Genomic DNA, 15,448 nt, shown 5'->3' with positions numbered 1-15,448 from the left:
AATCAATCAATCAATCCCAGGCAGGCTCCATGCCATTAGCACAGAGCCTGATGCAGAGCTTGAACTCATGAGCTGTAAGATCCTGACCTGAGCTGAAATCAAGAGTTGGATGCTCAACCAACTGAGCCGCCCAGGTGCCCCTTTTTTTCCTTTTTCATAAAGTCTAAATATTTACCTTAGGACATTAAGATAGGATCTCCTGTATTTAATCTAGTTTGGTCCAGTCTTGGGCTTTAGTTGTGAAGGTGTATACATTCTGCTCATGTCTCATGTGCTCACATGTCTTTGGTGGGCTGAAACCATCCTTGTTTTATATACCTCTGTGTGCTGTACGCTCCACATACCTGTTAGTCTGATGTGCCCTTTGTTGTAGCCCCTTCGTCATACTTGTACATTCTCATGAACCCCGAACATGTTTCAGGCAGATTTAATAAATAAAAGCATTAACAAACGTTGTTACTTAGTTGGTTGGGTAAAAGGAGAAGTTAAGGAGTCTATTTCAAAAGTATGTGTTGTGCCCATGACAGCAATGGCTGGATTGTAGAGGGAGGCAAGGCCTATTTACATAATGAAAAACTTGGTACCAATGGAGCAGAGACTTAAGGAATGTAGGCATTTGCATTATTTTGATGATGGAAGGTTAGAGGCAGCATCTGGCATTAAAGACATCATAGAAGCTGTGATTGGTATGTGGGGGTACAGGTATGTGGGACAGTACAGCATAATAAAGCCAAGTTCAAATAATGACCTCCCTCATCATTACATGAGTGAATGTGAGGGAATTTATAAACTTCAACTTACACATTAAAAAACATGTTAAAAAGAAAGCATAACATGATTCTGGTGTGTGGGGGGGTGTTAAATGAATTAATCGTTACAGAATGACTAGCATAGTTCCTGAGATTTAAGGTGAAGGTCAGGGATTATTGTTATCCAGAGTATTCAAGAACAACAAGCAGAATCCTGGAGACATGCTGGGCAAACCACAGTTGTGTGGTCCTCACTGGATTCAGTTGACTTGGCCATTTTTCTCTACTTTCAGTAATGTCATCTGTTAATGTCATTTGGTGATTGTAAGTCTGGTTTAGGGCAGTTTCCAACCAGAGGCTCCTGGGTGGCTTACTGGGTTGAGTGTCCAACTTTGGCTCAGGTCATGATCTCGTGGTTTGTGAGTTTGAGCTCCTTGTCAGGCTTGCCGCTGTCATTGCAGAGCCATCTTCAGTCCCGCCTTTCTCTGCCCCTGCCCTGTTCATGCTCTCGGTCTCAAAATGAATAAATACATATTTTTTAAAAATTCACCAGTTTCCAACCAGATGAGTTTTTAATGATTTGGTGGTATTACATCACACAGGAAGAATGTACCCCACTCAGCTGATGTTCTTGTCATTGTAACATTTTATAATGCTTAAAAACATTACATATAAATTTATTTTAAAAAGAAAGAAGAAGAAACTAAATGCATATTCCTTACATTTGCTAAGGATATGAGTTTTGAATAAGCAATTAGTTAATTGTGAGCAACTTTATCTTTTTAGTTTGTGACTCAGGACCTAAAATTAAGTATGTAACAACTTCTAGCTTCTTGTTTCTAGGATTTTTTAGGTAACAACACCCTGCTTAGGAATGGAAGTTCATGTTGCTTGTTTTTAGATTTTGAAATAACATTGTTTTGTGTTAGAATTGCCTTGTGTCACTGTCACTTCCCTGGCTTCATTGCAGACCAGACTGACTAGTGCTTTGTAAAAAGGAAGGAGTGCTCTATCCATAAGCTTGCTAAGAACTATTTGCTGATGGATACCATTGGTATGGTTTAAAGACAACAATGCTAATCTTTCTTAACTTTGCTCAGAAAAATCACCGCAGCATTAACATTTCAAAGTTTGGCATTTTCTTGATTTTTGTGAGATAACTTCTGTGGTTCCTAGAGAAGGACCCACAGAGGTCAGCAAGAGCTGTTGTCTAAGGCCCCGGGGCTCTGGTCACTCCCTCAGAGTAGTGGAAATTAAGACATCACAATGATGAATTCTTATAGCGACCTCTGGGACCCCTGTGGCTTGCTTGTCTGGATGCTGATGAAGCAGATATATCACCACGTTCATCCAGTCCTCAAGAAAACTCTGATTTCTTTTTTCTTTTTTTTTTTACACAGCCAGACAACTCGGGGGGCAATTATCAGTTTTTCTTCTCTTTGAATTTCTTCTTTCCTCCTTTGTTCTTTCCTTCCTTCCAATTTGAAGTAAAACCTTAGGCAAGAATCACTGTATGCTGGCTTTTATTTTATGAAGTAGAATTTTGACTAAGGTCATTTAGAAAACAGTCAATAAGCAAGTTGTGAGCCTCTCACAACTTACACTTTTAAGTATCGCTGGTGTGTTTTCCTAGTATCTATAGGATCCTGAATGCAACTTTTGACAGCAGGATATCTGTCTAAGTTTGCCTGCTTCCCAAATTTTCTCTCACTCCCTGTCAGGAAAACCCATTTCTTTGGAGAAAAGGGAGCCTTCAGAGGACCTTCACAGTGAGAATTAAGAGTGATGCCTTATAGAAGAAAAGGTAAAATTATTTTAGCTCTGTTGAAACCATGTTGACTCATAAGGCGGGATGATGGGAGACCATGAACTTCAGAAGAGATGGTTTCCCCAAGCGGCATTGCTGATGTCTGCAATAGAAAAGTAAGCCTTGAGCGCAGGAAGCAGGGTGATGGTCACTGGTGCCAGAGAAGGTGAGTAGAGGAGATAGCAAGCTTGGCAACACCAGACCTGATAAGGACACATGCTGCGTCTGGGTTAAGGAAGTAGTTGCTCACCCTGTTACTCCCCTGGAGCTGCCTTCTGTAGTTAAGCGTGTGGACGCTTGCTCTCAGTCTTCAGGATCCCGAGCTGGTTTCTGTGGCCAAGTCTTTGATAATTAATTTCATGTGTTTTACCATTCATTTGGGAGGCAGGTGATTGCTTTGTGGAGAGTTACCCTAAGACATTACAATATCAAAAGCACTACTGATTTTAATTAAAACTTCAAAATGTATGCCTGTTGAAATATTCGTTATTGTACCCTTGATTGTGTATGAGAGTTGATAGTCTCCTGTGCTTATTTTTTTCATATAATAATACTAAGGACAAAATGGGGCACCTGGGTGGCTTAGTCGGTTAAGCGTCCGACTTTCGCTTAGGTCATGATCTCGCGGTTCGTGGGTTTGAGCCCCGCGTCGGGCTCTGTGCTGACTGCCAGCTCAGAGCCTGGAGCCTATTTCAGAGTCTGTATCTCCCTCTCTCTCTGACCCTCCCGTGCTCACGCTGTCTCTCTCTCCTAGAAATAAATAAAAATATTAAAAAAAAAATTAACAGGAGACGGAGTTTGCAGAATGTTTTTCTTTCTTCATATGACAATGGAATGTTACTGTATGTGCTCACACGTATGTACTTGCCCATGATATTTTTGGTGTTTGTCCATTGTCAAAGCTAGTAGACAAAATGAGACAAATGCAAGAGGAGAGGAGAGGTAAAAAGACAGGGTGAATAATCCTTTCATTGCCAGTCAATTGTATTCCAGTCTTGGTTTAGCCAGTGGTTCTGTGCTCTGTAAAACACTGATCTTTAGTATAATGCCACACCTAGATTTGCTTAATTGAGATCTTCGGAGGAAATAGAAAAGTGTGCTGGCCATGTGGAAAAATTGAAGAAAAGGTGTGTGGAACAGGGAAGGTGTTGACGGGACTCTTTCAGATGAGGAGGCATTTTAAGGCAGCCTCTGGTTTATGTGCCAAATGTGTCAAGTGCATACCACAAGGGGTATTAACCATCCAGGCTAATTCTTTTATTTTTACAGGTTACATTCATTATTACCCTTTCTGATTAGTATTATTTGAAACCTACAAGTGAAGAAATCTTTAATAAGGTAGATTATTTCATTAAATTTAGCAATATTAAAAAAAATTTTTAAGTTTATTTTTGAGAGAAAGAGTACAAGCGAGGGTGGGGCAGAGAGAGAGGGAGACACAGAATCCGAAGCAGGCTCTAGGCTCTGAGCTGTCAACACAGAGCCTGGCATGGGGGCTTGATCCCATGAACTGCGAAATCATGACCTGAGCTGAAGTCTGACGCTTAACAGACTGAGCCACCTAGGCATCTAGCACTAGTTTTTTAATCTGAGTTTTTTAGGTCTTCTATACAAAATATAGAGAATGGTGTGTGTGTGTGTGTGTGTGTGTGTGTGTGTTGCACGTGTGCAATCTCTGTGGCCCTGCTTTACTTTCTGAACATAGAAAATAAGGTTCTGAAACTTGGCAGGATGCTGGTCATTAAATTATTGCTGCTGTTTGTGAAGAATGTTGATTGCACTGTGCTTTCCCCAGAGCCCTTAATATAGGGTTATATTTTTATGGTTTTCAAGTTTTGGTGACTCCATTAGGAACATTTCTAGTGAGGCTGAATCATACTCAGGATATCACTTCCTTGCTGGGGAAAAAAATGAAATTAATGTGATAAAAACAGTACACTTCTGAAAAACAACAATAAGTGGTTTTATTTCCATGGTATTCAGTGCTTACAGCAGCCTGATCTGGAGCAGGTAGGCTGCAGTGTCGCTGTTGATTTCTTTACAGGAGAGAAAATGTTGCCTTGATTACCTCAACACTCTGCTGACTCTGGAGAGCAGTTTCAATTAAAACTTTCCCCCTAGCTTCAGAGACCATTTTTTGGTCTTCTTTATTAAAGTTGGTTTGGGGATGAAAACTTTTGAAAGCAAAAGGAATCATATCATTAAGAGTTTATTTTCAGTGAAAATCTAGATTTCTTTTGTAGGTTTCAAGTGAAAACAATAAGTATAGCAGTACTTTTCGGTAAGATAAGCAAATACCCAGAGCAGTGGGACGTAGTTAGAACATCAGAATAGGAGGTCTGACCCCATCCACGATTTGTGTAATGACTTGGGGTGAATAGCATTCATCTTTTGATTCCAGTGTCTGTGTACATTGCTGACCTTCTTCCTTCTCTTTCTGTTTATTTCTTCCATCTCCTGTGCCAAAATTTCTTGTCACAAAACGACTCCTTTTCACTATGGCACCATACATTGAGAAACCCCATGATCCTTTACTTTGCCTTTAACTTGAACCAGATTTAATTCTCAAGGCTGAAAGATTGCTCTTCATTAAGCTGTTTCCCAGTATGTCTTCAGACAGATTTGAATTGTCACTTCTTTTTGGAAGACTTCAAAGAGGTGATAATTTGCTTCCTTTTCAACTCATCCCAATATTCATTAAACCTTCGGCCTTCTTTCTTTTTGTTTTTGACATTAATATTCACTTATGTTGTAAGGTAACATTTATATACAAAGACATGTATAGATCTTAAGTGTATAATTTGATGAGTTTTGACAAATGTTTGCAACTACATAATTCATATTCCTAGTCAAGATACAGAACATTTCCATCACCCCCGAAATGTTGTTTGCAGGTCTTTTCAGTTCATCTTTGCCCCAAGAAGCAGCAACTTTTCCAATATATTTTTTATCATCGAGTTTCCTGTTTAGAATTTCATATAAAAGGAATTATATAGTATGAACTTTTGAGTTCAGCTTACTTTGCTCAGTGTACTATCTGTTACGTTCATCCATGTTGTTGCTTCAATCACAAGTTTGTTCCTTGTTGCTGAGTAGTATTCCACTCTGTGGATATATCATAATCTGCTTCTCTAGTCTCCTTTTGATATTTGGGTTCTTTCCAGTTGTGGCTATTACATATAGAGCTGCTATGAATACTCCTGTACAAGCTTTAGTTTTAGTTTGTCTCTTTTCTTTTTTGCTTTTGGCCTGTCCTGGCAGGCAGTCTCTAAGGTGGCCTCCAGAGATCCCTACCTTCTGGTATTTGTGCCCTTAATGTCACCTAGAATGATTGACTCAATTGACAAATCACTCAAAATGAATAGGATATAGCAGAAGTATTATATAAGTAATATAAGCAGAACTATGAGGGGGTTTCTTATGAGGTGGGGTGCTGTCTCTCACTCTCTCTGGGCCTCTAATGCTGGAGAGAGCCATTTCCATGTCATGAGGCAACCCTGTTGCAAGGCCCACGTGATTCATTTGGAAGATGATCTGCTCAAACCACCTAAGTAAGCTCCTCTTGCATTATTGACATCAAGAAAATGTGAGATGATAAATGTTGTTGCCAAGCCTCAGGTTTTGGGGGCTGTTTCTTTCATAACAGTGAATAGCTAGTACAGTCCACTTCAATGACAATGGTGTGGTTTTATTTTATTATTTTTTAAATTCTTTTTTTCACTTTACACCTTGACATAAATGCTGTGAAATGATAACTGCAACAAATGTAATTAATCCATCTCCTCACATAGTTATACTGAAAAAAGTTTGTTTTTCCTTGTGATGGGAACTTTCCAGATTTACTTTGTAGCAGCTTTCAAATATATTATACAGGCATATTAACTACAGCCATCATGTTGGGTGTTAGCTTCCCCGGTACTTATTTATCTTATAATTGGAAGTTTGTACTTTTTGACCCTTTTCATCCAATCTCCACTTGCCTCCCTGTTCTGGTGAGGACAAATCTGACCGTTTCCCCTATGCATTTGGTGTTTTTTATTCTGTTTTTTGTTTATTTTAGATTCCATGGTGTGGTCTAAATCAGTCATTCTGTATGGATTTCTCAGTGGAGAATAGGTCACTCACAGCTTTGTGTTTCTCATATCCATAGCTGGTAACAGAAGATAGGGTAATCTACAGAGAAAATTTTGTGTAGTTTTTTTAATTCATTTTTGGAAAATGGCTAAAGAACTTTGTTGTTTTTCTCAAAATGGGGTTTTACATATTCTTTTTGAGAAGTAGCACTAACTCATGATAGAAATATTCAGTTAATGAGGAACATATGAAGGAAAAGTTAAAACTGTCCATAAAACCATCCCCACCTCAATGCAGTAATTGTTAAAATTGTGCTGTTCATTTTTCTTGATTTTTCTCCATAAAAATACATGTACACACAAGCTTGTATATATATATTCACAAATGTAATCAAATTAGACGTGATCTTTTACAGTCTCCTTTCCCCCTTCATGGTATCTCCTGATACTACTTCAGTGTCGTTAAAGACAGATGAGGGGGGGCAGAATACGTGACTCCACAACATAGCACTTGGGCAGGTAGCGTATTTTGAGCTGTAGACAATCAAAACTTAGCTGACTGAGACAAAACTTGGACCTCTCCCTTAACTACCCTAAAGAATTTAGATAGGGGACCTTGCTCAGAGAGATCCCTAGTACCAGGGATAGCTTTTATCTGAATGACTCATCTGTGTGGTAGGGCAAACATCTAAGCTCTTCTTAATGTCCTATGAAATACCTTCCTCCCCTTTGAAGCCCCAGGCCCCTATCCCATTCCTTAGCATAGGATGGCATAGAAACCTCAACTGCCCTACTTGTCCTTGGGTCTCATTCTCAGGGGACTCCTCTTTGTACATAACGAGATTTGGTTTTCTCCTGTTCATCTGTTGTGTATCATTTTACCAGCCAAAGAACCTAGAAGGGTGTAGGAAAAAATTTTCCTCTCTCAACCCAAACCTCCGTGATCATTTTAATAGTTTTATGATGTTATTATGTACCATAATTTATTCGTATTTTGTTTTGACCTGTTGTGTTCTCTCCTCCCACTGTTGTTTTTTTTTTTTTTTGACAATTAAAAGCAGCCTTTGATAATCATCCTTGGTTATTAATCTATGTTCACTTACCCGATGTTTACCTAGCACATTTCATTATGTGAATATTTCTAGAAGGATATGCATATTGAAAAGTCTTGGAGGGGCACCTAGGTGGCTCACTTGGTTAAGCGTTTGGCTCTTGGTTTCAGCTCAGGTCAGGATCTCACCGTTGGTGAGTTCAAGTCCCACGTTGGGCTCCACACTGCCATTGTGGAGCCTACTCAGGATTCTCTGTGCCTCTCTCCCCTGCTCGCTTGCTCTTGGTCTCTCTCACTCTCTCAAAAATAAATGAATAAGCGTAAAAAATTTTAAAGGGGGCCTTAGATAAATATTATAAAATGGCTGTTCAGAAAGGTGAGACTCACAGGATATGAGAGTATGTCCTTCCATGAGTATGATAATCCTGAGCATTATCAAACTTAGTAATGTTTGCCAATGTGATGGACAAACATACTGTCAGATTAAAATGCATTTCTTTGATTGTACGTAATATTGAATATCTACTTATATTGTTCTTGGCTATGTATTTTTTGAACTGTTAATATCATTTGTTAATTTTTGTAGTAAGGTAGTAAAATATTTTCTCACTGATATGTAGGGTTTCTCTCTCTTTGTAAATCTATATGTGTACACACAAATATATTTTTATATGTGGTATATATTTAGATCTATGTGTAGTTTGTCATGTATAGTAAGTATATTTCTTTTATATATTGTAGTTCGACCATTAATGTTGGTAAGAGTGGGTTGTTGGGCTCTAAGGAAATTTTACATATTGAATGAGTTAAATTTATCATTGCCTAAATAGCTTATGGCTTTGGCATGATGCTTAGGAAGTCTCTTTTCTACTGTAAAATTATAAAATTACTCACTACATGTTTTCTGTTTTAAAGATTTATTACTGTGATTTCAGTTTTATGCATTTGCATTTTATATGTACATTTTATTTTTTTCATCTTGAAAATTTATCATTTTTATATTTAAAGTTTTTAATTGATCTGGAATTTATTTATTTTATTTTAAAGTTTATTTATTTTGAGGGAGAAAGTATGAATGGAGGAGAGGCAGAGAGAGAGGAGGAGGGAGAGAGAATCCCGAGCAGGCTCCACACTGTCAGCACAGAGCCCAATGCAGGGCTTGAACCCGTGAACTGCAAGATCATGACCTGAGTTGAAGTCAGAAAGTACCCCACTCTGTAATTTATTTTTATATAAGGTGGGAGAAAGGGATCCTTTTTAATTATTCCCCCAGACTATTGGCCAATTATCCCAATATAATTTATTGAATAATCCTTTTTTCGGTTACCAATAATTTTAAGTGTACCATTTTAACTTCCTAATTAATATGCATTTTAAATATGCATCTCCCTTCACATATCTTCCTCAGTACTAATTAGACTTTCACATGTTGATTAATAAATTTGTACTTTGAATTGTAAAAGTATGCTTGTCCCTGCATCTGTGTCTTCTGCATGGTACACATGGGAAAGTACATCCAAAACCTTAGAGTTTCTCTACGTGACTGAAGTTGTCTCCCAAGCCTGTCTACACATTGAATATTATTTCTTAATGTATAATAAAAGGATTCATGGCTACTACCGTGAATGTGGTAGAGGAAAGGAGGGGTGCATTCTAATTAGTTTTATATTAAAGTTAGAATTGAAAATATTTAAGTTCTTTTTTCTTTAAATTCCTCTTTGAAGACATTTCAGTGAATGTAAATTTTATGTATAGGATACAGGTCAGCTTCAACTTTCAAACATTTGTCTTTTTCACCACCTATGTTTTATACAATAGATACTGACCACCTTACCATATTTCGATAATAAAATTCAGACTTCCTACACGAATTGAATAACAAATGTTTGAAGGTCTTGAATGAAGATTTGGCTTCCCAGGCAGCAGTTGGCATCACACGATCTTTGTTGTTACAAACAGTTGTTTCGATATTAATCTTCATTGCATTTTTGCTACAAGTATTTTAAAATGGGAAGAAAATTTTAAAAAACGAAAATGCTAATAATGTTGGTAAGATGCTTTCGTCTCATAAACTTAGTATAATTGAGGCAACATTGGAAATGTGCTGAAAATGGTGATTGTTTATCCCAAGTGCTTGCTTGCTCATGGATCTATGCCAGTATGCTCTCTGAAGAAAAAGAATACAGCTAAAGATTATATATAATATGTGTGAAAATTTGTGTCCAAGAAACAAAATGTAATTAGTGCTTTCATAATATTTTTAGTTGTCTGGGAGCAGAACATTCCTTAAAAACGGGTTGTTAAATCCAACTGACATGTTCCAGTTCTCATTTTACTTGACCTCTTAGCGTTAAACACTTCTTGAAACGATCTCTTCTCTTAGCTTCTGTTGTTGACATCTTCTTGGTCACTTTCTCTTTGCAGTTCATTCTTTTCGTCTCATACTTCAAACATTGAAGTTATTTCATCAAATCTGGGTCATTTCCTCTGCTCCTGCTATGCTCTCCTTTTATGATCTATTCTAAGCTAGTGGCTTCAAGTTTATTCTCGATATAGATCACTTAGAAATCTAAACTGTAGCCCAGCAGCCCCTTCTGAAATACAAACCTTAATGTCCATTTTATTTAACATTGTCCATTTTACTTAACATTTTCTTGCTGCTGATGAAGGGGAGTGGAATATACCACCCCAAAATATGCCACTTTGGCATGAGGATTATTTTGAGCTGAAGACACAGCAGATTCAGGAAAAGCTCTTTACCTCCCCCTCAACTGTCTAAAAGTACATTGGAAAGGGGGCTGTTACCAGGAAAAGAGCTATTACTGGATCAAATTTTTTACCTGAGAAGCTTAGCTGCGTAACCGGGCAACCTTTATTTTCCACACATCTCCTCTGCCTTCCAGTCAGGCTTTCCTCCCTCTTTGTATTCCCAGTCCTTTGGCCCTTTTCTTAGCTCAGCCAATTACTTGGCTGCCTTTTGAGCCACACATCTTTGGGGTTCTTGTACATGTGAAATCAGATGTCTTTTTCTCTTGTTAATAAGTCTTAGGTCATTTTGTTTGACCAGTCACAGAACATAGAAGGGTAGCAGAAAAAATTTTCCTTCCAACAGTGACTCAAAGGCATTGCACATAGTGTACAGTCAAACCCAAATTCCAGTCCTTCTTTTGATTCTGTTTTTATTTTAAGCCTTCTTACTTTAGTTGTGCAAATTAGAAACCCAGAGTTGTGTTCCAATCTTACTCTCACAACTCTATATCTAATCCTTCACCAAGTCCTACTGATTCTACTTTCCCAGCGTCTTTTGAGTTTGGCCACTTCTCTTCATCCCAGACAGCAATTTGTTTTTCTTTGATTTGTTTCTCACATTCCAACTTGTATTTTTTTCACCTATCAAATGTGATAGATCGTCTCTCAGCCCAAAATTCTTTGATAATTTCTTACTTAAGATAAAGATTTCTGTTTATGCTTTTTTTTTTTTTTTAAACTTTTCCTACAATCCCTGTGTGGTAGGGTTTCTACATACCTCCTTATTCTCCTTTTTCACCTATTTTCTCATTATCTCTGCAATCTGGCCACATAGTCTTTTTATCTTTTTTTTTTTTTTTTTTTGGTCATTCTCTTAGGGAAGCTTTCTCCAGGGAAATCTTTTCTTTGTCTCTTCTCAAAGACCTCTCTTATTGGGCTTCCCCCCTTGTATCCCAGGATTTCTAGATCTTTCCTTTGGACAGATATCACCACCTTTACTTCACTTCTTTTCACATACACAGGAATTTAGTTGGTGTTAACCTTCTGTTTCTAACCTTGCATATACCCAGAGATTTCTAATACAGTTGTCAGGCATGCCAGCGGCCAAACTACTGGGGATGAAATGTCATTTGTTCTTAGCAAATTAAAGATCCTAGAGCTACACAGTACATCCTTCCTAAAAGTAAGGCATGGTTGGAGAGAGATGGGATTATCATGAATAATTAAAAATGTATGAAACACTTACTTGTAACAGATGGGTGAATTAAGTGTGTGTTTAAATCCTAATGATGAGGATCTTGTTAACAGGGGAAGATGAACATAGGAGAATATTTTATGGGGTGGTGTTCCTGAAAATGAGGAAGGGGGTAATATGTTAGATCTAGGCGGCCTGGCTGGAGTTTTCTTCAGAGACAGGAAGATAGGAGATAGACCGTGTAAAGATGTGGTAAATGGCTACGTTCATTTTGGTTGATAGTAGCATTTAATGTGAATTATCAGACATGGTCATCTTTTGAGACTGGAGGAAATGATGTTGGGGTCATAGGTTTGAGGAATGTGGAAAGTCTGAAAAGCTTTTGTTGAGAACGGTAGTTGAGGAGAGAAATAGGAGAGGATTTCTTATAATTCTAGAGGTTCCAACTGAAGCTCCCATTATGAATTTACTGAGATAAAGGTTGCCGCATTGTGTGACCTTCAGCAACACCCAGCTGACCGGGTCCAGGCTTGCAGGAAGCCAATACTTGGTTTCATCTAGATTGAGGGTTTACTTAGACGGGTAATGTTGTGAAAATGTTGGGGTTCAGAGCTGAGGGCCAAGAAAGAATTCTTGAGATGTCTTCAGTGAAAAAAGGTGGTTTTTCTTCCAGCACGGAAGCAGGACCCATGGGCACTGGAATTGTGAGGAGTGACTGATTATATACCCTCAGGTTGCCAGAGGTTAGGGATAGTGTAAAACTTGAAGGCATTTAGGAAATGGTCATTTATTTATGTTGAGTAAAAACTCAGTAATGAGACCTGTCAGATCTCAGGGCCATAAGCTTAGACTCTGATTGCCAACATACATCTTGAGGCGGATAAGGACAAAGGAAGTTTTCAAAGGAGTTTTTGTATGTTAAATAGACTTACAGGATCCTGGGGTCTGATGAAAAGGCAGATGGGTAATGGATTTTAGAGTATTTGCCTGCTTTTTTTGAAATGCTAAATGTGTATTCTCCTGCGGCTAGGAGAAAGATGAAAAAAAAAGTCAGAGGGCTAAGGATTGGGAGAGGTACAAAGGTCAATGGCTTTGTGTTCCAAATGAGGCCTAAGTATATAACAAATAAAAATTATTTCATTTCCCATCAGTATTTGGAATTGGTTGCCACAGTTTATTTGAAATTTAAACCATCGTGTGAATCTCCTACCGATATACTGTGGTTTCATTTCCCATCTGCGGAGAATATTCCAGGAAGTGATGAGCTAACTCAGTGTTTCATCCAATTCTAGGTGTGAAATATCAGCCTCTAAAAAAAGTCTTCATGAAAATGTTTTTCCTTGCTGATGGGCTTCTCTTGCCTTTTCTTGTATTAGCAAAAATAAAATCAAGTAACTCAGTCAAGGGCTCCACAGCAAACAAATGGCACATTCAGAAGAAGGTAACTGGAATTAAGAGGATTCATTTAGAAAAGGGGCTATTTTTAAGGAGCATGCCTGGGTGTAGTGGGCTCCATGAGAAATTGCACAGCTGAGCTTGGACCATTCTGACGTGTAACAGCGCAAGGGGAAGGTGGAGCCGCTACCATAGAGCTGCCAATTTAGGCAAGCGCACTGACTTTTGATCAAGGGATGTGACCACACCACAGTGCCCTTGGGGGAGGGTTAGAATATCAGCACCCTGACCTCACTCTTTCCTCTTGATCTTGTTAGGGTGCCCATTTCGCTGAGCTCATTTGTAAGAGAATGCTGTTAATGTGGTACATACACAGTAGCTCTTTGAGGCTCAGACAGGGTGGCAGAGAGTGGAGCATGACTTTGAAAAGCCAAATAGAAGACAATGGATACATAGAGAGAGGGAATTAATACTTTAGTACTTTTGTAAGGCAGATCCTTTCTTAATCTCTTGTTATGCTTAAAGTGAGGACCTGTATGATCTTCTATACCCTAGTCTTATCAGTCATGCGTTCAAAGCTTGCTGTCTTTGGTGGATACCGTGTTAGGCACTGGGTATATAAAGACCCATATGATAATGATTCTGCCTTTGAGGTGCAATATGTGGTGTAGAGATAGATGGAAGGACTATATAGGTAATACTCTCATGATTATTATTTATTTTTAGTATGACTTGATATCTAAAGCCCTATGGTAGCCTGAAGAATGGAGGATGTACATTTTTTGCCGGTGTATGTTTTATATATGTTTAAGGTATATGTATGAGTGTGTAAAGGTTGGTTAAGGGAAGGAATGTGAATTCAATTAGTCATACTTATTACCTTCTGACTAATGTACTTAAAACATCACTTTCATTATATTCTCTTTTCTTGAGAACCTGTAATAGCTCCCTTTTAAAGGACCTCCCTAAAGCTTCCTCGTGATTTTCACAGGCCTCCATCCTTAGCTTTTATCTGGCCTTTCCAGTTGGATTTTCCAGAACCCTCCATTTGAGATCAGCAGGTCTGTCTACCCTTCCTAGCTTTTTAAATTTCTGTGATGATTGTGTACCACCAACTTCCTCCACCCCAAACTTAAATACTTTTTAACTGACTGCTCCTTATCATTCAAAAATGGTGCTCAATTCTTACTTTTTCCAGTTAATTCTTCCTCAATATTTTAATTCATAATCAACTCTTCCTTTGCTCAATTTTGTTGACTTTTATAGACATTTGTTCTGTGAACTTAATTATTCTTTAGATGTCTTGGATGTGCTAATTTTGTCTCCAAAGGCATACTATGGGCATGTCTATCACTTCCTATCTGTCTCCTTCAACACTTAGGAAAGCTCTTAGTTTTAATAAATTCACTTGACCCTTGAACATAGGTTTGAAATGCCCAGGTCTGTGGGCATTTCAAATACATGGATTTTTAAAAATAAATCCGGTACAATACTGTAAATGCATTTTCTCTTCCTTATGACTTTCTTAATATTTTCTTTAGCTTACTTTGTTATAGGAATACAGTATATAATACATACAACATACAAGATGTGTATTAATTGACTTTTTATATTATCAGTAAGGTTTCTGGTCAACAGTAGACTTTTAGTAGTTAAGTTTTTGAGGAGTCAAAAGTTAATCATAGATTTTCAGCTATGCAGAGGGTTGGTGCTCCTAACCCCCACATTGTTCAAGGCTTAACTGTACTTGGTTGAAGTGTCCTGGAAAGTACTGAGACAGGGATGCCACTGCTATTGGAAAATAACTGAAAGGATTCTCTGCTAATGGAGGGACTACTACATTGTGTATGAATGAAAAAGCATTATATTTGTTTGAATTACTTGTTCCTGCTGCTTTATTGATGTTGATCTGATATGGAGGTTAGATCGGAATAGCTACTAAATCATGATTTTTAGCCAGCATCTGTGTAAATATAACTGACCTTCAATTTTAAATATAAATGTATTACAAGTGTGTAGAATCATCAACCTACATTGTAATCAGCCCACCTTTCCTTTTACTATTGTCGTTGGGCTGCATATGAAGTCTTTTCAAGTTTCTTCTCTGTTAATCACTATTCTGAATCTGTGTGTATAGAGTCTACAATCTCAGGCTCCATTCAAAGCATTAGTGTGACTACTACTCCTTCTCAGGTTTGGTTTGCTCTTTCCTGAACTCCTATTTGAGACTTTAGGCTTATGTTCAGGCCTATGTTCAGGTCTCTCCTACATATATTTTGTTTGCATCTTCCACTTCATCATCCCTGTAGTATTCGTTTCAACCAAAAAAGAAAGAACTAAAATTCCAAAGTAGAGCACTGTTTAAATAAAATATGAACCATCCATAGGATTTAATAATGTATATTAGAGCATGTAATCAGTGTTTATGAT

Source organism: Hyaena hyaena, unplaced genomic scaffold (genome assembly GCF_003009895.1).
Source record: "Hyaena hyaena isolate Hyena2069 unplaced genomic scaffold, ASM300989v1 scaffold_611, whole genome shotgun sequence".
NCBI lineage: Eukaryota > Metazoa > Chordata > Mammalia > Carnivora > Hyaenidae > Hyaena > Hyaena hyaena.
Note: the sequence above shows the minus strand (reverse complement) of the source record.